This window comes from Canis aureus, chromosome 18 (genome assembly GCF_053574225.1).
Source record: "Canis aureus isolate CA01 chromosome 18, VMU_Caureus_v.1.0, whole genome shotgun sequence".
NCBI classification, from domain to species: domain Eukaryota; kingdom Metazoa; phylum Chordata; class Mammalia; order Carnivora; family Canidae; genus Canis; species Canis aureus.
Window position 1 is genome coordinate 21284109 of NC_135628.1, and position 17122 is coordinate 21301230.

General features: G+C 45.9%; 1 long non-coding RNA gene across 1 annotated transcript; it reads right to left on the reverse strand.

The window, feature by feature from the left end:
* Window positions 1-464: 464 nt before the first annotated feature.
* Window positions 465-11354, reverse strand: LOC144288290 (uncharacterized). The gene is made up of 3 exons (XR_013356250.1): window positions 11232-11354; window positions 1662-1910; window positions 465-699 (listed from the first exon to the last, which is right to left on the reverse strand). It is a non-coding gene; the product is annotated as an uncharacterized LOC144288290 (long non-coding RNA).
* Window positions 11355-17122: the final 5768 nt, after the last annotated feature.

The following is a 17122-nucleotide window of genomic DNA, read 5'->3' on the forward strand; positions in this document are numbered from 1 at the left end:
GCTTCTTCTCACAGCTGACCCTCCCTGGATGGCTCTGAACGTTTTCCCAGTGACCCAACCTCAACGAGATGGTCTATTGCTTCCTTGGAGGCAGCATTTTCCTTGGGCCTCTGGAAGGCTCTGTTACTAAACAGTCCTTTGCATATATTTTTATTATAGAATATTTTTCTTCTTCCTCTCCTCTCCTTCCCATCTCTTCATCACAAAATTGTAGCATGTGCCTAATTCTTTTGTAAAGGAGACAGTAGCATTAATACCATTCTGAAGTTGGGCCTTTCTTTTCAGTGATCTTTCTTCTCTGAAATATTCCTTGAGAGCAGCCGAAAGAGGTGGGGCTTCTAGAAAAGCTGGAGAGGAAACAGAGCCTGGTGGGCTGTACCACAGGGAGATGCCTGGGGCAGAGCCCATGAACCCCTGCCAACCCCGATCACCACCACCCCCAGCTGACCTCATGCCATCCCACACATTACCTGATTGTTTAAAATGCAACTTCCTGAGCCTCGCCTCCCTTCTTCTGCGTGTCTGGGGCCCAGAAGGCTGCTTGTCAGCAAGCCCCCATGGTAGTTCTCATGCATGCTCAAAACAGACCACTAGTTTAGAGCCCATGCGTGGAGACTGATCTCTGGTTACTTTGTAATTTGGGAGTTTTCACATGGCAGGTGTGAGATGGCTTTGATTGGTTCTCTGAGAATCAGGCACCTTCAAGAGTAATGAGAAATTAATAGCACAGAATGATGGAGCAATTCTATTTATAGGCCGAAAAACAGCAGGTAAAAGTAAGATAAGCTGGCCCCAATGACCGGAGAAGGCAATAATCAATATCCTACCAGAAAACAATAATGCAGCTGGCACCATAAAGCAATCCCATGGGGCACTGTATATTGCATCCTGAGTGTCCCGTTGTGATGAAGCCCACAGAATGCAGCACGCATTAGCCAGGGTGAAGCCTTTTCAACGTGGAATTTTCTGCCACATTGCAGGCACATTTATTTTATTTGAAAGAAGAATGGTCCTGTTGCCAAGCCATCAGATGGCAAAAAAAGATATATTTGATGGATAATAATAATAAAAAAAAAGGGGCCTGCCACAGTCGCACAGAGTACATTTCCAATATAAATGCGTGTAGGACGCGGGATTCAGGCCTCCGCGCGACACCTGCGACACCTGCGACACCTGCGGCGACAGGTGAGGAGGGCCTGGGAGCCGCGGAGGGCGGGGCGGCGGCCGGAGGGGGCGGGGCCGCGAGTCCAACAGCAACACAAATAACCACAAAACTCACCGGGTGAGCATCGCTCACTTTTTCTGCACCTGTTCTGGTGATGCAGATTGACAGCCCTTTTAATATGAAATAAATCAGGCAGGAGAAGGAGCGTCTAGAAGAACATAGAGATTGAAAGCTGACTGACAGGACGCCTCCCAAACGCGCCCTGTTTGCCTTCGCCCTCGTAGCAGCTAACTGGAAAGGACGTGGGGAGCTTGGAAGGCTGCGAGGTTGCGAGGCTGCGCCCCAAGCCGGAGGGCCGGGTGTCGGGGCTCCCCGGAGCCTCCTCGCCCTGCTGCATGGGCCGCAGTGGGGCAGAGCCCGTGGGCCCTGCAGGCCCCAGCCCCCTTTTTCCGTCTCCCTCCCAGGTCTGGGGGCGAAATGGCATTTCGTCTGCTACCTGGTTTCATAACCTAGTTAAAAGCAACCAGTCGTGCCAAGCCAGTGTGCTCACGCGGGGGCGTTAGGGCCTAGTCACGTCTCTGCAGGAAGACCCGCTGGTAATGAGCCGTGTCACCACTCAGGGTGGCCGGTCAGTGGACATCGGAGTCAAGTGCACCCCCGCCTCGCTCCAGCCTTCAGGATGCTGAAGTCCCTTCGCTGAGCTGTCTCCTTGGATTTCCGGGGCTGTCCAGTGTTCACGGTCATCCTGCAAAGCAAATACTAGTACCCATCAGTCATGAGATGACCGGAGTCACTTTCAACGTCAGCCGTGGGGCAGGGGAAGGGTTTCTGCTCTCAGGCAGGCAAGCGCTGGACAAGTGTGGGGTGAGTCGGGAGTCAGGCTGGAGGAAAAAGAAGAGAACAAGGCCGTGGGTGAGCTTGGGAGAAGCAAGAGGTGCTGAAGGCTGTCTGCATCGTGGGCTCCCCGCCCCACCCCACCCCCCACCCCCTCTTGAGCTGAGAGACCCTGCCCAGCCTTCACATCCACCAGACCTCTGATGGGCAGGCTTGCCCCTGCCGACCTTTGGGCATTCAGCAAATAGTGGTTGAGCATCTGTGAAAGGCTGGTCCCAGTCCTGGATGCTAGAACTACGGTGATAAATAATGCAGACGAAGTTGCTCTCCTCATGGAATTTACAGCGCAGAGGGAGACAGCAAAGCAACACAATGCTATCCCAAACAAGGGACGTATAGATTGTGCCAAACGCTGGTTATACAGATTGACAGCCCTTTTAATATGAAATAAATCAGGCAGGAGAAGGAGCGTTGATAGGAAAAGGAAAGCAAGTTGATACACTCACTGATGCTTACCCAGTGAGTTAGGAGGCCTGTTTTATGTGGAGGGATCAAGGATGGCCCGTCCAAGGAGGTGACATGTGGGTGAACGCCTAAAATGGGAAGAGAACCCAGCCATGTGACAAATAGGAGCAGAAGCTACTTAAAGTGCAAGCACATTGAACCACAAAAGGTCTCCAAAGGGCTCCTGATGGGACAGTAACAGCACCTACCTCATGGGGCTATTGAGATTCCAGGAGGTGAGGGAGTGTGTGCAAAAATGGTTGGACTGTGCCTGGCACAAAGTCAGCCCTCAAGAAATGTTAACCACTACTGTTGTTTTCCAAAGACTTGTGTTCATTTTGAGGTAGGAAGGCGGTGTGAAATCAGCTTCTTGGGGCCATTCTGGCCAGTGTGCCTGAGTCCCTGTGATGTCAGGCCACCAAAAGCATTTCACATGCAATTATAAAGAAATTACTTTCCCAGCAATTAATCACCAGTATAAGATTGCCAATACATATCATTGCTGCATTATGACACGTTGCATCACACAATCAGAATGTAGAGCAGAAAGGGGGCCATTTGTAGCTGACCTTATTCAAGTCAAATCAGCTCAATCAATTGAAAGTCAGTGGGAGTTTTGCCGGAGTGAGGGTCAAGACCAATTATTGAAAGGCATAACAGAACAAGGGGATGTTTTTGAAGACATTACATCTTATAGTAATTTTTCACAGTTCAGAGATATGTTGAGGTAGCATCACTATAATATAGGCAATATATTGTTGATAAAGGTTTTCTGTCCAATCCTTTATTTCAAGAGAGTCTATCTGCATCTTTTTTAGATTTTTTGGACAAATGCAAGAATAGGGTAAAAAATACAGAATGGCTAAGCTTTGTATCTTAAAACCGAGGTAGGGTAGTGGGAAGACCAAGATTTCTCAGCAACTACCAACTATGCTATTAGCTCAGATTCTCGGCTCCTCTCCAGGAGCCAGAAAACAGGCTGGAAAGCACCACAGCCTAACTTTAGCTTTAACCCTCTCCTCCATCTTGCAAATCTCCCTGGGCTTTGGAGAATCCAATTAAATCATAACATTGGTCTAAACAAGATTTAATTCAGATTATTACTCTACCACTAAAAAAGTTGTTATTTTGTATATTTCAGAGCCAGCATTATCTATGGATTACTTGCTGGTTTTTGTGATCTCTGTGCATCTACCCTCTTCTAGTCCCCTCAAAATGTCAGTAAGCAACTAGAAGAAAAGGCTGATTAACCCACTAGTGTTCTTTCACTGGTACCAGCTGTGGCTCTTTTCCTCTCCAGCCTCCAAGCCTGGTTTACATCAGCTTGTTCATCGCCACCAAGATTTTCTAGAGTTCCAACAAAATCACTTGAATCTTGAAACATCTTTATAAAAGACTTTAATAAAAATACTTTGCTTGTCTAATTTGGTAAATATATTTTGAATATGATAGGAAAACAAAAAGCAAAAATGCTTGGTAGACTGCAAGCAATTTGAAAACAGAAATCATATCTTTTATTCTTCATACCATTCACTGTTGTCCTACATTTATGGATTCTCTGATAAATAAGTGCTCTGTAATTGGTAAATTACCAAGTTGTTAAGTTGCTTTGTCTAGACAGAGAGAATTGATTTGGGCGGATGAAGTTTTAGTTCAGATTCTATGCACAAGTGGTAATAATATTTTCAGACATGGAAACTTGTATATAATCTACCATAGGTCTTGAACTAGCAAAAAGGAATCGACTGAGGCTTTGCAGTTGGAGGTTCTTGGAAGTTGTACAAGCTCCAAAGTTGAGGGGAGGGTGCATTTTGTACAATGGGCTTCTGGCTTTAACCAGGTTTAGGAAGGGGTTTACTGGCTCATAAGAAGACAGATAGTAGCCCAGTTTCCTAGATAATGGAGCCCTAGTGTTGAGCTGTTGTTGAGCGGTGTAATCCCATGGAAGCAAATGTGAGGGAAAGGGGAGTAAATCAGGGAAGAAGGGAGCATAAGAAGGTGAGACATCAAGCTGAACTCTGCTGAGGTACCAGCACAACTGGCGACTCAATGGTACAAGATGGTCTTGGGCGAGGCCACGTGAATTACTCCATTCCAGTTGGCCTGCTGGCGCTGGTGGGCCCGGGAAGGTCCGGAAGAATCGCTTGTCCATGGGCTCCCATACCTCAATGGGCAAAGTTTGGTATTAACTCCTCATGATGAGTTATTTTATGTGTCAACTTGGAGGGTGTTTTTGGATGAGATTAACATTTAAATCAGTGGCAGCCAGCTGGCCTTCTGATGAGCTGTACCATGGGCTCTCCTAGGTCTTGAGTCTGTCTCAGATCAGCCCATACTGTGGATGCTGGACTTGCCTCCATAATCAGGTGAGCCAATTTATTAAATGGACATATGAATATATGTATATTCATTTTATACATACAATTCGTTATGTATTTTTACATGCAGTTCATATATACACATGCGTGCATGCATGTGCACACACTAATGCCATTGGTTGTTTCTCTGGAAGATCTTGACTAACGCATACCTGTATTTCCAAACTGCTCATACAGAGGTACAGACTGGGGTTTCAGGTAGTCTCAGGCATCAGTGTCCAGAGGGTTCACTGACAGTCATGAGGTAGGCACCACCGGGTTATGCCTATAAAAGGCAGTTGCCATGGTGACTTGGGAGAAGCAAGTGGCCAAGGACTGGGAGGTAGATCAGGCCAGAGAGTGTGAGGTGATGCGTGAGAGTCAACAGCGTGAAGGGGAATGCCTAGACCAGGTTTGGATTCTTAAAAGGTGCTTACAAAGCCTCCTACAGTAGGTTTATGAGTAAGGTAAGAAAATATGTGCTCACTTTACAGTGGGGTAAATTTACAGTGGGGTAAATTTTCAAATAACGAGACAGCATATACTCCAGAGTACCCATGGTTGAATGCCACTATCTAGATGCATGACCTTCGGCCAGTTATTTAGCCTCTCTAATTCTTGGTTTATTGGTTTTAGAAATGAGAACATTCTGGATTGGTAATGTCCAAGCCTTCTCTCAGCTGTAAAATTTATATTTTTCTCTCTGACTTAGATAACACTTAGATAACATACAGATTATATAAATCTGACACATTCAATGTCAGAAGCAGAATTTTTAAATATTTCATTAATAGAAATAAGGGGCCAAAATCAACATGATGAAATTTAGCAAAACTAAATGTCAAGCCCTGTATTAGAGACCGAGCAACCAATTCTACAAGCATGGATTAGGGGAGACTTGGCTTGAGAGTCATCTGGATTAAACAACAACAGCCAAGCCTGGGATTTCTGTTGACCTCAAAGTCTAATGAGTCAACTCAATAAGAAGGTCCTAAGTGGGGTTTTTTCACTGAGTCAGGGGTTGGATAAGATGGATCAGAGGGCCCGTAGTGATCTATCTGAAGATTCTAAGCTTCATTCACACTTATCTCATCCCTTTAGCCTTTGCCTCAGTACAATTACATTGTGGTACAGGGTACAACAGCCACAAGGTCAAGTGTTCCTATTGGATTTTAATGGGATCATTGAATGGCACAAGGTCACTCAGAGAGCCTCCCAGCTTTTCCTTCTCTTTACCCTCAAGGAGCGATTGTTCTGGATTGTGGCTCCCCTGCCTGGTGTATAAAGTCACCTAAACACAAAACTCATAACCAGAAGGCAGTTTCGGGAATCCTCACTCAGCTCTTCAAGAGTTATAGGCATTAAAAAGTGGTCCCCTGGAGTGTTCCGCCACTCTGCTGACTGGAACCAAATCTATCTTAAAGTTGGAAATATGATCCAGGTGGGGATGGACTGTGATTTAATGCCACTCAAGTACTATAGGGCACACTTCTTAAAGAAACCGTTGTAAATTATTTGTGGCTAATGCTGCCGGTGGGTGGAGGGCATGGTATATTCTCAAGTACAAGAGCCCAGCTTGTATCTAATAATTGTTATATCTTCTCTGAAATTTACTGCCGATGTCTCAATTTTAACAATTTAAATAACAAGATTAACCAAGCGGAACGAAGCTGAGGCAGCCTGGCGCTCTTGATGAAAGCAGGACAACTCTTATGTCTGAGCGCATTTTTACTTTGACATGAGCAGTGACACACAGAGATGAAATCTGGTTAAAGCGGCAGCCTTCTCAACTCCATGACAGCTTCTTAGGCTGAGCACAACAATTTCAAGAGAGTGCACGCATACACTTGTTAACTTTACTCAAGAAGACTGATTAGGGACAATGCTTATGAATATGATAATAAGAGGTGGGAACCGGAAAGGTAAGCTAAAGCAGCTGGGTAATTGGCATGTTGCTTTCTTCACTTCTAATGGAGCTCTCTGTAGTCTTAATCTTTGGGTGCATCAGTTTGTTTAGAAACAAGGGGGATTTCCTCCAAGCACCATATATGGATGATGATAGCACATTTTTATTTTACCTGCTGCCGACTTGCTATTGATACTGTGAGTGGTCACATGTGATTTCCTGTAGATTACCATCTCATGACCCTTTGGATGCTCTTCATTCCCTGTCCTGAAAAAATTCCCCCAATTTCAAAAGATGTTTCATGCCCAAAGTTATGTAACACATGCAAAACGAGGCCTATTCTGAAGGAAAGCTGTGTCCTTGGCAGCCGTACACAAGGTGATGATGGAAAGTGGCAACACGACTAGTAGAATTTCTCCCAAATTGCAAGATCTTACAGAAGAGTAAAGAGACTAGCCTGTGAGCAACAAGAGCTCCTAAAAGCCATTTAACCTTTCTGGATCACTGTTCTCTCTACAGTAAGTCAGAGAACTAGATTGTGATATCAAGTTCCTTCTAGCTCCACTGTCCTATGAGTTTATGCTCCTAATCTAAGGGCAATTAAAACAAACTCAAATTTACTTGCATTATTTTAAAATAATTCTCAAAAGTCTTAATAGGGTACAACCACTTCATTGAAGAGTTTGGCAGTTTCTTAAAAAGTTAAACATATCCCCACCATACTATTTAGTCATTATACTTCTAGGTATTTACCCATGAGAAATGAAACCTGAAGTCTACATGAAGTCTTGGAAATAAATGTTCATGGCATCTATATTTATAATAGCCCCCAAGTGAAATCAACCCAAATATCCATCAATAGGTGAATGAAGAATTAAACTATACTCTATGCAATGGAATACTACTTAGCAATAAAAACCAGTGAAGTGTTGATACACAACAATGTCGACAAATCTCGAAGTACGCTGAGCAAAAGGAGCCAAACAAAAACAGTACATATAGCATAACTCCATTGATATAAAAGTCCAGAAAATCAAAACTAACCTATGATAATAGAAAAGCAGATCAGCGGTTGCCTGAGGACAAGGTGGAGAGGGCATGAGGGTAGATTTACAAAGGAAACTCTTGGGGTGACAAATATGTTCACTCTCATGATTGTGATGATGGTTCCATGGGTGCATATCTATGTCAAAACCTGTCAAAATGTACACTTTAAATACATGCAGTTTATTATGTGCCCATTATATCTCAAAAAAGTAGTTAGAAAAACAAAAAGTCTAAATATTATGTATAATCCTTAATATGAGTTCTAAGATTTATTACAAAGAATCAGAAGTGCATATTAAGATGTGAAGCATAAGGATGTTCAGTGCAGTAACTATGTATATGAAGCCTAAATGCCTAAAAGGAGAGAAATGATCGAGTAAATTAGGGCACATCTTTACGTTGGGAATTCATGCAGTGCTTAGAAGTCGTGACAAAATTGAAATACAAATAAAAAATAAATTTATTATTAAAAAAATTGAACACCAGTAAAAAGTAAATTTATTATTTAAAATAAAAGAAGTCATAACAAAATACTCTCATGAAAAACTGTTCATGATCCTTTTCTGTGTGAAAAAAGCAAGGTACAAAGCAACATGTATAGTATGATGGAACTGTATATTTTTTTAAATCTGTGTTGGGGGTTGATAATTCAGCACCCTTCTCTCTTCTCCTCTAATTGAAGAGTGGAGTAAAGAGTTGGGTGGATGGAGAGCAAATTATGACCTCTGTTACTAAGAGCTTTGGTTGGAAAATGTACCTTGGACCTAAGTCAGAGCGGGCTCCCTACTTTTCCTCTGTGAATTATCCTGAGCCACCGAGAACCACAGCTCCTCACTGCCAGGCAGGGCCAGCCCTGGAAAGCTTATCCCTGTGTGGCGCTTTCAACCCCACGGTCTTGGTGTGTTCCGCAGGGCTATCTGACATGCTATAGGTTGTTGGCATCCCCTAGGCGTCACCCATGAGGTACCATTGAGTCAATCCCCCAAGCATTGTGACAATGGAGTCTTTCCCATATGTTCCAAATGTTCCCCCAACCGAGGGTGGTGAGCTGCCCCAGCTGACACCTGGCAGAGGAGTCAAGGATATGCTGAGGTGAAACTCATGGACAATGAGTAGATGGGGCACCCTTATATAATCCCCCTCGCCTCCCTTCCCTCCACAAATCCCTCTTCCCAGGGGCACAGGGGAGAAAGTGAGGCAGAGAGGGAGAAGTGGAAGTACTCTGCTTGGGGCTTTGTTAGGAAAGGAAGTTCCAATTAAGTCCTAAGTAGGAACATAAGAAGAAAAAAAGGAATGGTTCTCCTTGCAATCTGCATATTTCTCTTTATTTTTAAGATGATTTATTTATTTATTCATGAGAGACACAGAAGGAGAGGCAGAGACATAGGCAGAGAGAAGAGAAGCAGGCTCCGTGCAGGGAGCCCGATGTGGGACTCGATCCCCGGAATCCGGGATCACACACTGGGCCAAAGGCAGACACTCAACCGCTGAGCCACCAATCTGCTTATTTCTATAAAGGTAAAAGAAAGTTCTAGCAGGACATACGCCTAAGCCCTGCTGCTAGAATGACTACCTTGCCTGGCTGCGTAGTGGGGCTGAGGCACACAGGGAGCATCATGGGTAATTATTTTTCTTTGGCTCTTTGTATTTTTGGTTTTCCAAGTTTTCTGAATGCATGACTCTTGCTACTTGTGGAGTGAGGGGTGGGGGGAGAGACTCTTTTGCATATAAGAGAAAAAGTAAACTAAAAGGCAAAATTCCTGAGCTGTTCAGAACTACAGTGCTAAGCAGTGTTTGGCCTGAGATGTCCCCCTCCCCCACTTCGTGATCCCCAGGGCACTGTCATATACTTCGTGAAGATGCCATTTGGGGACATGTTGCTCATCATCTGTGGTATTCAGTGTTGCCCTGAAAGTGTCCAAAGTGCTCTGTAAATGAGATTAAATTCTGCTTTCACCTTTCCTTAGTTGATAAAGAGAGTGGCATGAAGTAATTTTTCTAGAATGGCCTCCATTTAGCATCCTCATGGGATTGACATTCAGGCATGCCCTGGATCAATCTCCTCAAATTGGCCAAACCAAAGCCCTCACAGGCTTCAGTCTATTGCAAAACTAAAATTACAAGGAGTTGTTGGCATTCAACTACCTAAAATTTTTAACACCAAAATATACAGTGCAATCTAATGGTGCCACTCATAATATAATTACATTATTTGTGTTAAGATACTAATTTATAAAGCCTTATCTGTAGCTTCATCCCATAATAAGAAACAATGTTGTGCGGAAACCATCTTCCTTCTGGCCTGCTATCCTGCAACTCTACCTGCAGCCTCATTTGAAGATAACATCACAAAGTCTGGGTTGAGGCCCTTTGAGTGTAAGCCTGGGTCCCCTATCAATTCATGTCCCACTTGCCCCAGTGTTGTCCCAAATGCAAGCTCCAGCTGCCATTACAGACTCAGTCTCTACGATGAGCCTGCCTAGAGGGAGGGGTGGGGGTCAGGACTTTGGAAACATGTGGTTCAGAGAACAGGTCAATGACTCAGGTGGCAGAGACTCAGGTAGCAGATCAACCAGACGATACTGGGCTTGCATCATTTCAATCCAAGTGTCTCTGTCTGAGTGAGACACTTTCACAGAAGACACATAGTGCCTGGTCAGTGAGATCCCTGTGGGGTGAGCTGGCCAAAATTTCTGAAAGCATCACCTGTAGAGACTGTTCTCGGCTATTGGGTAGCTTCAGATGGTCTCTGTGGCATTGGCTACAATCACAAATGGAAAGAAACTTCAATTTTTTCTCATTGCAAAAATTCTGGATTGGTGTATGATTACGTGTGTACGTGTGTGTAAGTTTACAGAAGAGCTTCCCTGTGCTACTTGGCTGCATTTTTAGCAAAGTATCCCAAATTTCCTTTGGGCTCTCTATCATTTCAAGTGGCTGATCTGCTACCTGGGTCTCTGCCACCTGAGTCATTGATCTCCTTCTTTCTGAGCCACGTGTTTCCAAATACCGGACCCCAGCCTCCCCCTCTAGGGAGTCGGGCAGGAAAAAAAAAAAAAGTTAAAAAGCACACCCTGCATCCTGCCAGGCAAGCACTGGGCAACCAAGAGTGCTTCGTTTGAGAACGGAGGCTCTGGTTGGCAGGTGAGAAACTTGGAGCCAAAGGTGGATGGGGAGGTCTCAGGTCTTGGAGCATGCTGGGAACTACATCAGGGAATTGCCCATGATCCTTCTACACCAATCTGGGCTAAGACACACATTTCATGTTGTGATCCGGTACACGTATAGCCAGCTACAAGGGGACCGAGATATAAACATGTAACTCAAACTAGCTCCCCAAACTGCCTGCTGCAGAATAGCTATTCAGTAAGTATGTCTCAAATGGAGAAAGCAAAACCAAACCTTAGGGAACCCTTACCTCACCAGGTGCGATGCACTCGGCTATTTTCTATTCTTTTTCATTTCTTTATAAAAGTAACAAGTTGCAACCTGCTAGAGTGATGTCCCCACCACTAACAGGTAGTCTGTTCTGAAAGGAGTTTCATGCACTGCCTGCCTGGCACTCACTGAAGATTCCTGAAACCTGCCAAGCAGAAAGCGGGGGCTTCGGGGCCCTGGAGGCACACAGGCTGGCCAGCTCTATCTGGGTCAGGCGAGGCCATCACGGGGCAGCAGGAGAGACCTATGTTCTGTGTCTCTCTTCCAGTCCACACACTGCCCCACTGACCCTCACATGAAACCATTCATCAAACCCAGAAACGGAGTCAGAAGTCAGGCTGGCGATCACTTTGCTTCGCTATCTTGTCGAAGGATCAGGAAGGGGGAAGGAGACAAGGGTTATTGAAGCAGCGGTGAAAATTTTGGAGCAACGTGGCAAATGAAAAATCCACTCAGACCCACAAGCAGCACAAAAGTGAGGAATGAAGCAACTTTGTAAATAAAGGGATCATTACTCTCAATGCATTAATACACACTTAAGACCTATTGAAAACTTCCCATTTCAAGATAAATGAAGAGCATTAGCGTTCATTTCCCAAGCCAGATAGGCTGTTGCCGCAGCCCAGGGCCGGAGGTCTGAGGCCTGGGTCAGCGGGGCGGGCTCAGGTGGCCAGAGGGAGGGTTGGCGTCGAGGACCCGGGAGGGCCAGGTGCCTGCATTTCTGCTCTGGTGAAGGTTGTAACCGCGGCCCCGTTTTTTCACTAAAGTGATGTACCCAGCGCACACCTGATGAAGTTGGGAGGAAAGTTCTACGCCAGTGCATTTGCCTCCTCCGAGTTTCATCATCCTTCACCAAATAAGCATAATTGCTCCGCGTTGAAGAGGTGCTGGGGACAGAGGCACTGCTGGTAATTGCCTAATGGGCGGGCGAAATGAGGTGTGAGGCACATCGGTGTGAAAAAGGCAATAGCCACAAGTTTATTAACATTGAAAATTAAAATAAGCTCGGCCCCAGCCAGGCAGTCCTTGCTGAAATGAATCCCATTATCCCTCTAATAACTGCACGGGGGCTCAATTGGATGCCACCCAGGGGGTAGAGAGGCCTCAATACAGGTCACCTCTCTGCCGGCTTCGGGGAGCTGAAGAGGCCTGCTTCACTGAGGACTGTCGCCGAGGAAATGCAAGCAGCCCTGCCCGCCCCTGCACCGAATCCGCGGGCGAGCGGGCTGCTGTGAGCGGGGAAGCCCGAGCATGTGCCGTTCTCACCCGGGGGCCTTCGGTGTATGGTTAGGGCTCCGGAACAAGATTTTTTTTTTTAAGACTTATTTATTTATTTATTCATGATAGACATAGAGAAAGAGAGAGAGAGAGGCAGAGACATAGGCAGAGGGAGAAGCAGGCTCCATACAGGGAGCCCAACGTGGGACTCGATCCCAGGTCTCCAGAATCGCGCCCTGGGCCAAAGGCAGGAACTAAACTGCTGAGCCAGGGATCCCCAGGAACAGGATCTTATCAGGGCCATCTGAAGCAAGTCAGGAGTCCTACCTGGGGCTCAGCAGCCAGTCTTGTTTTGTTTTTCACATCTTGATCATATAGTAGCAAATGTGTCTAGATGCCCAGTGCTGCAAGAAGAGTTACCCTCGACCTCAAGCACATCCAACTGACGCAGGAAAGAAGGGTCTCCCAAAGAAAATCATCAGAAAACAATCCATGCATGCTGTGGCCGATAGTCTAATGAAAATGCAGAGACAGAAATGCTGAGTGGTCAGAGAACAACAGGAGGACGCCTCGCTTAGGTCAAGTAAAGGCAGAGGGAACCTCGAGAACAAAGACAGAGGGAAGGCACTGGGCGGAATAAGGGGCCTGGGCAGGCAGAGGGCAGGCCTTGGGCAGGGAACTAGTAGACAGTAAGCCTAGGAGGATGGAGAGGGTGGCGCAGGGAAAACCACGTGGGGGAGTTGGGATTTAATGCTGGATTTAAAGGGAATCTATTTGGTTTCAGGCACAAAAAAATCATGTGATTAAAGGAATTCAAATCACTTGACACTGAATTTCTTTACAATAAAAAAATATGCTTGGGGGACGCCCGGATGGCTCAGCGGTTTAGCACCTGCCTTCCGCCCAGGGCGTGATCCTGGAGTCCCAGGATCAAGTCCCATGTTGGGCTCCCCGCATGGAGCCTGCTTCTCCCTCTGCCTGTGTCTCTGCCTCTCTCTCTGTGTGTCTCTCATGAATAAATAAATAAATATTTTTTTTTAAGTATGCTTGGGTTTCAATTTTTAATTCACCTTCAATTTCATGAATTTCATTCACTGTCATATTCAAAGCCACTTACTTCAAATGGGCTTCAGTTCTGCCCGGAAATCCAATTGTATTTCCCTCGTCCATTCATTCCCTTTGTTTCAGAGTGAAAATTTTGTAGCTTTTTCTCTCTTCTCAAACTTCCAGCACCTCTGCTTGCATCCTGCTCTCTGCGCCCAGCTCTCCTCTCCTTCCTGCTCCTCCCACCTCTAAACCCACCATCTGCCTTTGCCCCAGTGCTCTGCCCCCTCCCATTTCTGTGAACACCTCCACCCGTGGCCAGATCTCCCCTCCCCTACTCAAGGATGCTCCTCCCGCTGCCACTGGTAAACAAACAGCAGCAATTTCTCTCCTTTTAAAAAAAAATTCTTTCTTGTCCTCAAAGTTCAGCGCTTGTCCCAATTCTCTGCTCCCCTTTGCAGGACGATTGCTCTAAGAGCTGCCTGTCTACACTGGCACACTGCACTGTTTTTCCTCTTATTCTCTCCAGAACCCACTCCAAGAAGGCTTGACCCAGCCTTTCCAAAAAAAAACACTCCTGGCTCAGGTTATGGAAGACTTGATGACCCATGGTGTTGTTAGATGCAATGGTCAACTCTCCATTCTCACCTTCTCTGAACCCTTGGCAGTCCCCAGGATGCTGCTCCTTCTCAGTCTTCATCTGGCCCCTTCCCATTTTTTCAATCTCTAAAAATTATAGTGAGTCTTTGGCCTCTTCTCTCTCTAAACTCTATGCCTAGTTGATCTCATCTGGTGTCGAGGCTGGAAACACCACCTGTTTGCTAACAAGTCCCACATTTATATCTCTAGTTGAGACCACTCCCAACTCTGGAGAGGCCTCTGCTTGGATATCTAACAGGCATCTGGAACTTAATATTTCCAAAAGTGAATTCCGGTTCCTGCCCCACCTCCCATCCCCCTGCCCCACCCCCCGCACTCCCACGTCTATACACATGCACCACAACCCCCCTTCCCAGTAGCCTTCTCAATGGCAACTCCCTCCTCCCCATTGCTCAGGACTAAAACCTCAGCCATCCTCATCTGCTCTCACACCCTCCATTCCAATCCATCAGTAAATCCAACTGACTCTGTTTTCAAACTGTATCTGGACTGACCACGTCTCACCACCTCCATTGCCATCTCCCTGCTCCAAATCCCCATCCTTCCCAGGATGACTGCGACAGCCTCCCAGCTGGTCTCCCTGCCTCTCTCTTTGCCCTAATATAGCCTATGCTCAACACAGCAGCCAGAGTGAAAGTATAAGTCAGAGCATGACACTTCAGTGCTGAAAGCCCTTGAATGACAGCCCAGATCACTCAGGATAGAATCTGATCTTCTTACAATGGCCTAAGAGGTCCTACCCTCTGGCCCCAGCTACTTCTCTGGCTATCCTCTCCCTCTGTCCATCTGGCTCAGCCACACTGGTCCCCTTGCTGTTTCTCAAACACACCTTTGCACATACTGTTATTGCTGGCTACAGTGGAATTGCCCCAGAGGCTCACATGGCTGACTCCTTCAGGTCCACCAGACCCTGCTCAGCATCACCTACCTACCTGCTCGGTGAAGCCTTCCCGACCTCCCCATACAAAGCACACACACACACACACACATCTGCCCTGTAGTTCGCTTCTTGCACTTGACTCCTCTCCATTCCACTTATCACCAGCAGTTAGACCAAGTCCTACTCGGTAAGCTTTCATTGTGTCTCACTAGAATAGAGTTCACCTGGGCAGCAACTATGTTGTGCTGGCTCCTGTGTCCACGTCTAATACAGAGTAGGAGCTCAATAAACACTCGCAGAATGAACAGCACTTATTTGAACCCACCCTTTTAAGCACCTGCTATATACAAGGAGAACACAAAACCCCCCTCTGCTCCAGCCATCCATTGCCAGGTGGCTCCACATCCAAGGCATGGATTAACTCCCACAGATGCCACCAAAACTTCCTGAATACCCAGTCCTGCTGGCCTACCGTCCTCTGGCCCCACACCCCTCAGGACTACCAAGAGGACTGTATTTCCACCCTCTGTTCCCTTGCCTGGGAAATGAGTTTTCTGATGCCAGCTGCTGCCTGGGTGCTTCTCTCCAAAACAAACATAATCGACCGTAACCCACAGTTTCCTTCCATTAAGCTGAGGGAGCCGTGGCCGGGATGCCAAGTCTCATCTCTTCCACTTTTTTACCATGTAATTTTGGCCAAGTTTTTTTTTAATCTCCTGAATCTCAGTTTTCTCAAAAATAAGGTAGGAAAAAGAAAGCTGACTTCTGGAGATGCCATGGGATTCAATGAAATGAAAAGTGAGTAACACTTGACACATAGCACTTGCTCACTGAATGTTGGTTTCCTTTCTCGTCCCACCAAAAGGTGACCCTAGAATCACTTCAAAGTTATGATGTCTAACCTAACACTCAACTGTGCCCTCCTGAGACATCTGGCTAGGGCCCAGCAGTGGCAGAGACCAGCAGAGGCTGGCTGAACCTAATGTTTAGGCCTTTCTTTTCCTCCCCCTCCTCCTTCACACAAGCCCACAGAGGAACAGACTGCCCTTGGCATCCTTCTTGCATTTATGGCAGACCTTCTCCGTCCTGCAAGGGTGGTGAACTGAATTCAGAAAAATGACAGGTCGTTACAAATATATTGCATGTTGTAAAATAAAAGAATGTCCTTGTTAGAAAGCCAAATGACTTGCTTTGGGAGTAACTTTAAATGATAGGCATAGGATATCACGAGCGCAGAGTGCACATGTTACACTTTGGTTTAATACTTTAAATACACACGTGGCACTCAAATATCAATACATGTGGATGTTGGCATTAATCCTTTAACTGGAATGATCTCTGACGGTAAGTCTCCATTACTCAGCTCTATTGATTTGGGTTCAGACGGGGAGAATAGTCAGGCCAGGTCTCCACTGAGGAGAGTGGCATGGAGAGTTGGTAATTATCCAATGAATTCCAGTAATTATGCAATGAATTACAAGTTGTCTATACCAGCGTTTCCTGGAATGTTTCATTCAGCAACATACCTGTGAACTTTCCAGGACACGTTTGGGGGAGTGGGTTGGAGAGGAGGGGTGTCCAGTGGGGGGATGCCTGTCCCCTTCCCACTCTCCTAGTACTTGTCCCCTACATCCCCACACCCCAATATATTCCTATAAACACAGGTAATTCACACAACTTTGGCTTCAGTCTGCCACCATCCCTCCTGCTTCCAAAGCAAAAACTCTAAAGTAAAATAAAAAAAAGAAAAAGGTAAGGAACCCCTAACTGACTGTGTGCACTAATGTCGAGCAGGTACTGTCTGCATTAGAAGGCTTAACTAAAATTCTGTGGCTACTACTCTGAAACCAGGACATTGAGACAGGTCATGGACCTCCTTAGGTATTGGCAAATAACAGGCTCTACCCTCAGAGCTCAGCTTGGTCTGGGTACATCTCTGCTCCTCCTCAAGATATATTTGATTGCCGTGCTTCCCAGATTCCTACAAACCTACTTATTTATGAGCCCACATTGGCAGGGTTCAATCCAACATGAGTTACATGTGTCTTGCTGGAAAAATCATTTTTATG